This window comes from Myotis daubentonii, chromosome 1 (assembly GCF_963259705.1).
Source record: "Myotis daubentonii chromosome 1, mMyoDau2.1, whole genome shotgun sequence".
In the NCBI taxonomy this organism is placed as follows: Eukaryota; Metazoa; Chordata; class Mammalia; order Chiroptera; family Vespertilionidae; genus Myotis; species Myotis daubentonii.
Genome location: NC_081840.1, coordinates 80,842,548 through 80,854,939, shown reverse-complemented (window position 1 = coordinate 80,854,939; position 12,392 = coordinate 80,842,548). Strand labels below are relative to the sequence as shown.

The window sequence follows — 12,392 nt, the reverse complement described above, 5'->3', positions numbered from 1 at the left end:
AGAGGGAAGCATTGATCGGTTGCCTCCCACACACTCCATGACAGGGGATAGAACCCTCAACATTTTGGTGAATGGGATGACGTTCCAACCAACTGAGCCACACCAGCCAGGGCTTTTTATGGAACTTTTGCAACAAATATTAAGTCCTGAAATCTGATTCACCTCTAATTGATTAAATCCATCAATATGTATAAGATGGGTTAAAGACAGGGGGGCTGTAGAAGTGTATCTAGGACAAGCCTCATCCTGTTTCTGTTACATCCACTGTAAGGGGCAATTTTGAAAAACTTCTTATTATGGATAATTTAAAACATATGTATACCTAGGTAGAAGAGTAAAAATGTATTCTCATAAACCCATCAAAACTTCAATAATTATCAATATTTTGCAACTCCTGTTTCATCTCTGTGTCTATCCACACCCTCTCTCTCCCTCAAGGATTATGTTGAAGTAAATCTTGAGTTCATTTCCAGTATGTACTGATGACTGATCTTGAAGGCAATTAACTAGAAGACATTCAAATTATTATAACGATGGCAGCCTGAAAAATACTACGGAAGATGAAATTTGAAGTGTCTAAGCCAAACTGAGTAGCCCAACCACCCTAATAGGTTAAGATAAAAATTACTCTTAATTTTGGTAGGGAGGACTTCCTCTGCTCTTCACAGGAAAACTTCATCTACCTCAGGAGGAAAAGATTGTGCCAATGAAGCTTATGAGCTGATGGCCAGTGGAAGGTGGAGGATTCTGACAAACACACTAGCCGGGGCAGATCACCCACCCATCTTTATCACATTCAGGATCCACCAGAGGTCAGGGAAGGGAATGCAAATTCTGACTATCAAGTTTTGGTGAAAGGAGAGCCTGAGATGAAGTAGATGATTCTAATGAGGAGTTTTCTGCTAACTCAATACAGATAAGGAAAGTGATGTCCATGGAAAGGTGACTAAGTGGGGCAAAGAGACTACAGTGAGCTGCCCCAGGCACCTAGGGGAACTCAGCTACCTACTCCTGTGTCTGTATGCAATAGGTAACACATATATATTTTTTTGCTATGAAGACAAACTTTTGCCATAGGTAAGTAGCCTAATCACAGTTTTCAAGTACCATATAAGTTAACATTTTTCATTTGATATTTAACTCATATTTTCCATTGGCTTTTAATATTATGGATGATTTTTACCTATTTTATCTTCTATAAATTTTATGTTTTTGCATTTTGCTTTAGGTTTTAGATCCATTTTGAGCTAAATTTTGTGAAAGGTCTAAGGTTCTAATGTAGATTCTTTTTTATTTGCATGTAGTTGTCCAGTTGTTCTAGCACCATTTGTTGAAAAGATTATCTTTTCTCTATTGAATTGCCTTTGTTCCTAGACAAAGATCATTCAAAAACTTTATTTATGTGGTTCTATTTCTGAACTTTCTATTCTGCTCATTTTAGTTATTTGTCAGGTTTTTTTGCTAAAACCATACTACTTAGATCATCATAGCTTTATAATAAGTCTTAAAATCAGGTAGTGTCAATTTCCTGATTTTATTCTCCAGTATTGTGTTGGCTATTCTGAGTGTTTGTCTTTCATATAAACTTTTGAATACAGTTGACCCTTAAACAATACAGATTTGAGTTGCATGAGTCCACTTACACACAATTTTTTTCAGTAAATATGTACAGTATTGCAAATTTATCTTTTCTTAAAAACTTTCTTTTCTATAACTCATCTTATTATAGGAATACAGCATATAATACAAATAACATACAAAATAAGTATTAATTAATTGTTTATTGTTATTGGTAAGACTTCAGATCAAGAGTAGGCTGTTAGTGGTTAAGCTTTTAGGGAGTCAAAAGTTATACCTGTGTTTTTTACCTTGTGAGTTTTTGTCAGCATCCCTAACCCCTGTGTTGCTCAAGGACAGACTGTAGTGTGTTGATATTTACAAAATAATCTGGTTGGCATTGCATTGAATATGGATATCAGTTTGGGAAAACTGATATCTTAATAATGTCATCTTATTTTCCTGAAATGAAATATATCTTAATTTATTTACATCTTTCATCAAAGTTTTACAATCCTATATAATAAAAGCCCAGCAACTGAAACAGCAGAATGACCAGAACGACCAGAGACCAGAACCATCATAGCCCCTCGCCCAGGCTGGCCCCTCCCCCAAGTAAGTGGTAAGGGACAATCAGGCAGGCAGGCAAGTGGTTAGGGGTAATCAGGCAAGCAGGCAAGTGGTTAGAAGTGATCAAGCAGGCAGGCGAGCAGTTAGGGGTGATCAGGCAGGCAGGCAAGTGTTTAGGGGCAATCAGGCAGGCAGGTAGAGCCCTGTGGTCAATTGATGCAAAGAGGGAGACCCAGGCCACCCACCACATCCTCAGTGGCTATGATGGGAGGCACTGGCAGCAGTGGACACTGCAGGGCGGGGCTGGTGCCACAGCGGCTCCTGAGCGGGCACAGTGCCTGAAGCTTGGCCTAGGCCCTGGGGTTGCCACCTCTGCCCACAGCTTCTGCACGGCTGGACTGCTACTCCTCCTGCAATGATGCTTGGGCAGATCCCGGACCCTTCCATGACCGTGGGCTCTTTGCCAGGGCTTGGCCCCCTGACCAGATTTCCCAGTTTGGCCCTGAGTGCAGAAGAGCTGAAATATGCTGACATCCACAACATTGGGACCATGATCTCCCCTTTGCACTTCCTGGAGGTGAAACGGGGCAAGAGGCCTCAACCTGTGAAAAGTGAGCTACATGACGAAGAGGAGCGGAGGAAAAGAACAAAGTGGTGGCAGCCTGATGCCAGAACAAGAAGAAGGAGCGGAAGGAGTTTTTGCGGCGGGAATCTGAGTGGCTAGAGCTCATGAATGCGGAGCTGAAAACCCAGATGGAGGAGCAGAAGCTGGAGCGACAACAGCTCATCCTGATGCTCAACATGCATCACACCACCTGCATTGTCAGGACCAACAGCATTAAGACCCCCGACTCAGAAGGCAACCCACTGCTGGAGCAGCTGGAGAAGACGTGACCATGGGCTGGGAGCAGGAAGAGGAGGAAGAGGAGGGTCCCAGAGGGCTCTTCCTTTGCTGCGTGAAAAACTCTTCAATGAGGCTCAGCACAGCCAGCATCGGCCAGGCTTTTTTGTGAAACTCAGATCAGCCACACCAGGGCACGAAACCCAGGCTGATGAAACCCAGGACCAAGTGCTGAGACCAAAGTAGTCCTCAGGGTGTCTATTCTGCCTGGGGCCAGGCTTGAAGGAAGCTGTACAGAGGCTCTGGGCTGAGAGACACCCAACCAGGCCTCTGTGGGCACTTCTCCTGCCTCTCTGCCAGGGCACCCACCCAAAGAACCTCCGAGCAGCCAGGAAAAGCCATGAGTTGCAACCAAAATTAGGCTGAGTATGGAACTCAGAGTGAAACTGCAATCTGCCTGTCCCTGGACCTGACCCTGATCCTGATACAAGGCTGGAGAGGGCACAGTGCCAGGCCCTGCTGTATCCACCCACTGTGATCCAGCTCAGTCCCGCCCTGAGTGACAGCTGGGGTGCACCCTCGCCAGCCCTGCTGGAGTTGCTGTGGGCATGAGGCATAGGTGCCCTTCCAAAGCACATACAGACTGGCTGTCCTGGCAGGGCTTTCAACTACACATGATTTTTATATTTTCTTTTTTTTTTTAAATATTTTTTACAAAAAAAGAAAGATTTTATGCAAGCAATATATAAATGGATTTCTATAATCACTCGATGTGATACAGTATAAATATGCTATGGTTTGTTTGTTACAAACAGATATTCAGCAGTTATGGCCATTGTGTGTAACTTCTAAGTACTGTAGTCCCTGGGTGTTGGGGTTGGCAGGGGCGGGGGTATGGTGCATTTCCATCTTGGTAAACCCTTCATAGTACTCAGTTCTGTATCGCTCAGTACACATTACCCTTACTTAAAAAAAAAAAAAAAAAAAAAAAAAAAAAGAGGGAGGCCCAGGCTACCCAGCTGGTGGTGCTGCAGTGGGTGGACAGGGCCCCCCTCTGGGGGCCCCACCATCGATCGCCCCACAGGGGGAGGCCCAGGCCACTGGCCAGCAATGCTGTGGCAGGTGTGTGGAGGCCCGGCCAGCCAAGCAATCATACCCCACGCTTGTTGCCTGCAGAAGGAGGCGACCAGTGGCAGGGGAGGAGGGGGGGGGTGGGCAGTGGTGCACAGATGGCAAGCAGTGGCAGTGGCGGGGACAGGGCCAGCTGCCAACAGCCAAGGGAAGGAAAGCCTGATAGGCCCTGATCTCAGGCCAGGCCTAGGGACCCGGATTGCTAGAGGGTGCAGGCTGGGTTGAGGGACCCACCCGAGTGCACAAATTTTCATGCACTAGGCCTCTAGTTTTTCTAATAAAGATCTTATAACTATTTTGTTAGATTTATATCTAAGTATTTCATTCTTTCGGTGCTAATATAAATATTTTGCTTTAAATTTCAAATTATACTATAATTGCTATAAATTTCAAATTTCATCTTGTTCATTGCTAGTATACAGAAACACAATTGACTTTTCTATATTGACGTTGTAACCTTTAACCTTGCTATAATTGCCTATTAGTTTTTACTTCTTTTGTCTTTTCTTTCATATTTTTATGTAGACAACTAGAGGCCCAGTGCATGAAATTCATTCATGGGGGGGGTCCCCTCAGCCCAGTTTGCACCCTCTTCAATCCTGGACCCCTCGGGGGATGTCCAAGTGCCGGTTTAGGCCTGATTGATATCAGGCCTAAACCAGCAATCGGACATCCCTCTCACAATCTGGGGCCGCTGACTCCTAACTACTAACCTGCCTGCTTGCCTGCCTGATCACCCCTAAATGGCCCCCCTGCCAGCATGATCACCCCTAACCACTTCTGCCTGCTGACCTGATTTCCCTTAACTTCCCCGTCTGCCGCCCATATAGCCCCCAATTCCCCCCCCCCTGCCGGCCTGGTCACCCACAATTGCCCCCCGTTGCTAGCCTGGTCACCCCTCACTGCCCCCCCTCCCGGCCTGATCACCCCACAAAGTCTGCTGTTCAGTCATTTGGTTGTCCCTCACTAACCCTCCGGACGGCCTTGTTGCCCCACTCAGCCTATTTGTTCGTTCGTTCGGTTGTTTCGGATGTGACAGCCCCTGGCTCTTCATAAATATAGATTATATTTCTAAATGAAGACACTTTTATTTTTTCCTTCCTAATCTACATATTTTATGCTATTTTCTTTTCTTGTTGAATTCACTAGGACTTCTAGTGTGATAGTAAATAGCAGTGATGAGAGAGGCACCCTTGTTTTGTTCCCCATTTTAGAGAGAAACAGATATTTTATCATTACTAAGTATGAAGTTAGCATTATGTTTTCTGTGGATATTATTTATCAAGTTAAAAAAATTTTTCTTTGTTTCTAATTTTCTGAGAATTTTTATTATTAATGGGTGTTGGAGTCTGTTGAATGCTTTTTCTGCATCTATTGGGATTATATATGATTTTTTTCTCTTTAACCTGTCGATGTGGTAGATTATCTCTCTCTATCCTATATAATAAAAGAGAAACATGGTAATTAGTGTACGACCGCTACCCTTTCCATTGGCTAATCAGGGCAAAATGCAAATTAACTGCCAGCCAAGATGGTGGCCGGCAGCCAGGCAGCTTGAAACTAACATGAGGCTTGCTTGCTTCAGTGACGGAGGACTCCAACGTTCCCCGCCTGTCGCTGCAGGCCTCTTAGCTGCAACTCTAAGCAACTATGTAACAAATGTATCAGCTAAACAAAACCCCAGAAACCTGCTTTAGTCCGCTGGGCTTCAGCCAGCAGGATCGCAACATTGTAAGAAAAGGCCAGAAACCTACTTTCAGCAGCGGAGGCCTAAGAGCTGGAGCCAAGCCTCAAAGCTAAAGCTGGCCCAGAATAAAAAAAGAAAAAGAAAAAAAGGAGCAGTTGGGAGCTTCCATCACCCGTCAGCAGCCTGAAAACAGCCCTCAGCCCCTCACCCAGACTGGCTAGGCACCCCAGTGGGGACCCCCACCCTGAAGGGTGTGTGACCAGCTGCAAACAGCCATCATCCCCTCACCCAGGTTGGCCAGGCACCCCAGTGGGGACCCCCACCCTGATCCAGGACACCCTTCAGGGCAAACCAGCCAGCACCCACCCGTGCACCAGGCCTCTATCCTATATAGTAAAAGGGTAATATGCCTCCCAGCACCAGGATCAGCGGAGCCGCGAGGCCTCCCGGCACCAGGATCAGTGTGACAGGGGGCAGCGCCCAAACCCCCTGATCACCCTGCCACTCTGTGTGTGACAGGGGGCGGGGCCACAACCTCCCTATCCACCCTGCTCTGTTCATGACAGGGGAAGGCGCCCCAACCCCCTGATCGGCCCTGCTCTGTGTGTGACAGGGTGCGGCGCCCCAATCCCCCCCCCCCCCCGAACAGGCCCTGCTCTGTGTGTGATGGGGTAGAGCCATAACCTCCCTATTGGCCCTGCCCTGAGTATGAGAGTGGCGGCATCCCAACCCCCTGATGGGCCCTGCTGTGTGAGTGACAGGGGGCAGTGTCCCAACCCCCTGATTGGCCCTGTTGTGTGAGTGACAGGGGGCAGTGTCCCAACCCCCTGATTGGCCCTGCTCTGTGCATGACAGTGGGTGGAACCGCTACCTCCCCATTGACCTTGCCTTGAGTGTGACAGGGGATGGTGCCCCAACCCCCCAGTCGGCCCTACCCTTAGCGTGACTGAGGGTGGCATCACAACCTCCCGATTGCCCTGCTCTGTGCATGACAGGGGGCGGTGCCCCAACTCCCCAATCGGCCCTGCTCTGAGCCTGACCAGGGGCTGCACCTAGGAATTGGGCCTGCCCTCTGCCACCCGGGAGCAGGCCTAAGCCAGCAGGTCGTTATCTCCCGAGGGGTTGAGAGGGCACAGGCCGGTCTGAGGGACCCCCCTTCTCCCCCGAGTGCACAAATTTTTGTGCACCAGGCCTCTAGTATATATATAAAAGCCAAGCAACCAGAATAATGGGGAATGACAGAATGACTGGATCGATCAGAACAACCGGTCGCTATCATGGGCACTGCAGTGGCCAACTCACTCCATTGGGGCCCCTACTGGCACCCCCAACCTCTTGTGGGACCCCCCCATCAGCCCACCCTAACCAGCCCCCCCAGTTGGGGTGGGGCCAGCTGGCCAATTGCCCATGGTCCCCCCCCCCCCCCCCGTTGGCCACCCCTATCGGCCCCCATTGGGGCGGGCTGGCCAGAACCCACCTGTGCATGAGTTTGTGCACTGGGCCTCTAGTATTAATAGATTTTCAAATGTTGAACCAGCCTTACATACCTCAAATAAATCCCATGTAGTCATGGGTATGATTCTTTTTGTATAAAGTTTGATTTTATTTGTTAATATTTTGCTAAGGATTTTTGCATCTATAATCGTAACAAATATTAGTCTGTAATTTTCCTTCTTAGTAATGTCTTTTTTGGTTGTTATTAAGATCATGCTGCTCAGTAGAATGAGTTAGAAAATATTCCCTTTGCTTTTATTTTCTGGAAGAGATTTTAAAGAATTGGTCTCTATCTTCTTTCACTTCCTTGCTGTGCATGCTTTTTGCAGAGCCCAAAGGTGCTGATGAAGGGTAGAGTGAAGAAGATAAGATTTGTAAGCACAGCTGAAACTCAGATGGGAAGTTAAGCTTTCCTGATAAGACCTTATAATTTCTATGTTGGTGCCATTATATTATATAATATAATAATTCCGCTACAAAAGCAGAGTTGAGCAGAGATACAGCAGAGACTGTAGAACCTGCAAAGGTTAAAATATTTACTATGTGGCCCTTTATAGTAAAAGTGAGCTGACCCTTGCCCTGCTCACTTAGGAAGGTGGTTCTCAAACTTCCTAATGCTGAGAACTGTAAACTTTTAATACAGTTCCTCATGTTGTGGTGACCCCCAACCATAAAATTATTTTTGTTGCTACTTCATAACTGTAATTTTGCTACTGTTATGAATCATAATGGAAATATCTGATATGCTAAATGTGTTTTCCAATGGTCACGACCCACAGGTTGAAAACTGCTGCATTATAACCTATTGATAACTAATCATTCCTCCTAGTAATGGCTCCACATGCAACATGCTTATTCTATATAGTCTAACTAGTTTATGAATACAGAAGGAGAAAGGTCTTGAAACAATTATTACAGATATAAACCAAAGTAACAGTGGGTAATGAAATATTGATTATGCATTAACTTGGTAAGCTCTGGTTGCAGATGTAATGTTACAACTCCATCAACAAATCATCTTAAAACAAAGTGAATGTTATGTTCAATAATGTTTGAAAACAAAGTAAAAATAGGTACTTTTTAATGTATTTGCATAGCATTTTAAAATTAACCACATGTCAGCCCTAGCTGGTTTGACTCAGTGGATAGAGCATTGGCCTGCGGACTGAAGGGTCCCAGGTTTGATTCCGGTCAAGGGCACATGTCCAGGGTTGCAGGCTTGATCCCCAGTAGGGGACATGCAGGAGGCAGCCGGTCAATGATTCTCTCTCATCATTGATGTTTCTGTTTCTCTCTCCCTCTCCATTCCTCTCTGAAATCAATAAAATATATTTTAAAAAATTAACCACATGTCAGAATAAGACAAACCACCACTTTACTTTTACTCCATTTCCAGATCTGAAAGTTGAGGATCATAATCTGGTAGGATTTTTAAGAGAATAAGATAATTTTTTTTCCATTTCATTATCTACTGTTTTAATTATTTCAGTGGTTACAAAAATGAGTCAAACACAGCTCTTGCCTCAAATAGCTTGTACTTTAGGAAATGATGATACAATTACAAATATCATTATAAAACAAAGGTCAGCAAGCTAGGTGACTTGAAGAGGGTACCAGCACTGCAGCAGGGAAAGGGTCAGCTCACTTTTACTATAAAGGGCCACATAGTAAATATTTTAACCTTTGCAGGCTCTACAGTCTCTGCTGTATCTCTGCTCAACTCTGCTTTTGTAGCACAAATGCAAACCATAGACAATGCATACAAGAATGAGCATGGCTGTGTCCCAATAAATATTTATAAAACCAGGTGTCTGGGAGGTTTTGTTTTGTGGGCTGTAATTTGCCAAGCCCTGCTCCAGGGTCTCCAAGGAAAGAGACAAAAATATTGTGAAAAATAGTTTTCAGATTTTAGAGCTCTGTTTGAATGTAAAGTTATTATTCATTGAGTTTATTGAAGACTGGTTCAGTGTCTAACTTGATGTTAATGCACAGCTAATAGTCCCTGGCTGATAAGCCAATTTGTTGTCAGGTGAAGCAAGGGAGTCTGACTACAATAATTAAGGATAATAAACCACACTCGTCCTTTTCTTAGAGGAAAGGGAAGAGGAAATACATCGTTATTTTTTAAAATCTTTTCCGAAGGGCTTTATCTTCCCAAGAGTTTAGCAAATTTTAAATACATCTTTGTCACTTCTCCATGATGAACTTGGGGATTTAATCAAATTCCCAACTTAATATGAGAACCTACTAACCCCCCCGCCCCTTCCCACCTCTGTTAATTGTTCTTGAATCCTAACCCTTCCTGGTGCTAAGTCAGGAGTCTGGAGTTCTGAAAGCTCAGCCAACAGTACCTCAATTTGGCAAGTCTCCCCATGTTCTGTCTTTTTCTCTTCCTCTTTCTCACTCAGTGATTTAAATTCATTTAAGTTTGTTTCTCTTCAAAACTGTTTCCGATTTTCAGGCTTTAGCAAGTAGGTCTTTCGTCTCTCACATTTGGAGCCAAGTAGATGGCTTTTAGCTGTTGAGTGGAACATCATATCTTATCATCACGAGACGAAACAGCTGCAAGGTTTTAAATCGAGGGGTTTGCCCACAAGAGTGGTCTCTAAGGCAGTGTGACCTCTATGTTCTCTGCCACTGTGTTTTCAGATTTGGCTCGTGGACCACAAGTCTGTTTTAACAGCTTAGACATCTTGACAACTATTTTCTGTAACATATGCAGAGTAGATGTGCAAAATGTTAGCAACCTATTTACCCCATGGTGGAAACCATTAGCACACAAGTGGTTCAACTGGAATTATGCATGTTTTTCACTCATTATAATTGGTTAACATCATTTAATTGCTCTGTCCCTGTAGATAGATGCAGCTCATTGGAAAGTATGATTTCCACTGTTTCACAACAACAAAAGCTTTGCAGGGAATTCATATGCGAGGAAGAGCAGAAACTTCCATTGCTATATCAATTACCGCTCTGCAGAATTTCAGGATCCAACAAATCTTTTCATCCTATTCTTAAAAGCATCGTATTACTAAGAATAGGTGTGCTTCATCTTTTTAGGAGGGTTCATCTGCATGCATCTTATATTTATTGCTTCTCACTTTAAATCATCTTCCAAGGTTTATTTTAAATGTGAAATGTCTCTTAACTAATCTAGATAAAAATCAGTAACCCATTTTACAATTATTTTCTTGGTGATTTTTCACCAATACTTTCCATTATTTTAAGAGCTTTATTCCTGCCAGACAGCTAGGTGAAGGTCTGCAATCCATACCTCATACTTGACATTCCAATTCTGCAGAGTACATTTAATGCCTACTTTCATATCAGTAACTGATTATAATCTCTTAGTGGGTAGGAACCAGAGCTGTTTAATTTTCTATGTGCGGCTCTCAGATAGCAACGAGTTCAGGGATTCACCAAACACATATATTTGAAGAATGATAAATAGTTTTTGCAAAAAGAAATACCCAGTAAAGTGAAAAATTATCAATTTTATCCCATCTTAAATTCAGAGAGAGAGAGAAAAAAAATAAAAGAAGATGCAAGTATACTTGTCTTGGTCAAGGAAGGTCCTTGCCTGCACAGATTATAAAATATATATATAATCATGAGGGCCTCCCCCTGGTATATGCACCAACCCGATAATAAAATTTGAAATCATATTTTACAAGAAACATTTACTGCTCCAGAATGAGAATATTGAGTTTTATAACTGGAAAGTGGACTCGAAAGGTTGTTCAGAGTTTTCCAAGTCTTAGCTAATGAGCCACATTTAAGTAAAGGATATTCTTATCCTTACTGTGAAAACTAGAAGACGCTCTAAATTATTAAAGCTGTGACTTGTGGGCATGTTAGCCAGTATCCCAAGGCAAATGCATGAGGAAAACCATTTGAAGTATCATAACTGGCAGCAGAGACTAGAGGCTATGAGGGGAGGAGTGTCCAGAGGACTCTGGTCTATAATTTCAATGATGAGGGAAGGGTTGGGAAGGGCTTGTTGTGCACATTTTTCCTGTTGTGTCTCCTTGTCCTTTTCTTTATATAAGGATTTACACATTTAACTAAATATTTCTAAATAAGAAAATAAATGTGAGGAGGAGAATTTTATCACCATAAAGTTATAGAATTTGGGAGGGGTGGGGGAATAGACCAGAGAAGCATCCACTAATAATTTCTTATTTTTGATAAATACAAATTTGTGTATATCAGAATAATAATAAGTGGAAGAGTTATTTAGACATGTCATTTGACTTTGGGGATTTTTAAATTTTACTATGATTAGAGATATAAATTGGTTCTACTTTGTCAGCATTGGTTAGTCATTAACAAACTGTAAACTTTTAACTGTTAAGTTTTTAAAATAGTTATTGATTTTGTTACTAATAAGGATATTGAGCTGGATTAGCATTAGATACTACCCTCAAGGTATATGTGAGTTCCAGTTGCTCCATATCCTTGCCATCACCTGGAAGGCTTAGTCTTTTTAAGTCTACTAATAGGGTATACAGATATCTCATTATGGTTTTAATTTGAATTTAATTAATGAATAATGATGATGAGCATTTCTTGTGTGCTTACTTATACTTAATTTAACATTTTTAGTCTGTTCATATTATTTTTATTGGGTTATTCTTACTACTGAGCTTTGGGAGAGCATTCTATATTACTGTGAAGCCCCCCCCCTTTTTTTTTTGTCAGATAATGGTGTCTCTTTAAAGAAGAAGTCCTTCATTTTGATGTTCATTTTCTATTTTTTAAATGTATTATACTTTTGTGTTGTATCTAAGATATCATTTCCCAACCCAAGGTCACGATGATTTTCTCCTATGTTTTATTCTAGAAATTTTATAATTTTAAATCTTTCATGTATGTCTATGATCTGCTTTGAATTAGTTTTTGTGTATGATGCTAGTAGTAATCAAAGTTCAGTTTTGTATATGGATACCCAATTATTCTAGCATCATTTAATGAAATCACTATCTTTTTTTTTTTCACTGAAACACCTTTGTAGCTTTTAAAAAACACACAATTGGCGATATAAGTGTGTGTTTTCTTTTGAACTTTATTCAGTTCCCTTCATCTATTCGTATATATTTATGTCAGTACCAT

General features: G+C 42.7%; 1 pseudogene; it reads left to right on the top strand.

Annotated features, from left to right (window-relative positions):
• Window positions 1-2,515: 2,515 nt before the first annotated feature.
• LOC132225821 (jun dimerization protein 2-like) lies at window positions 2,516-3,215 on the top strand (annotated as a pseudogene).
• Window positions 3,216-12,392: the final 9,177 nt, after the last annotated feature.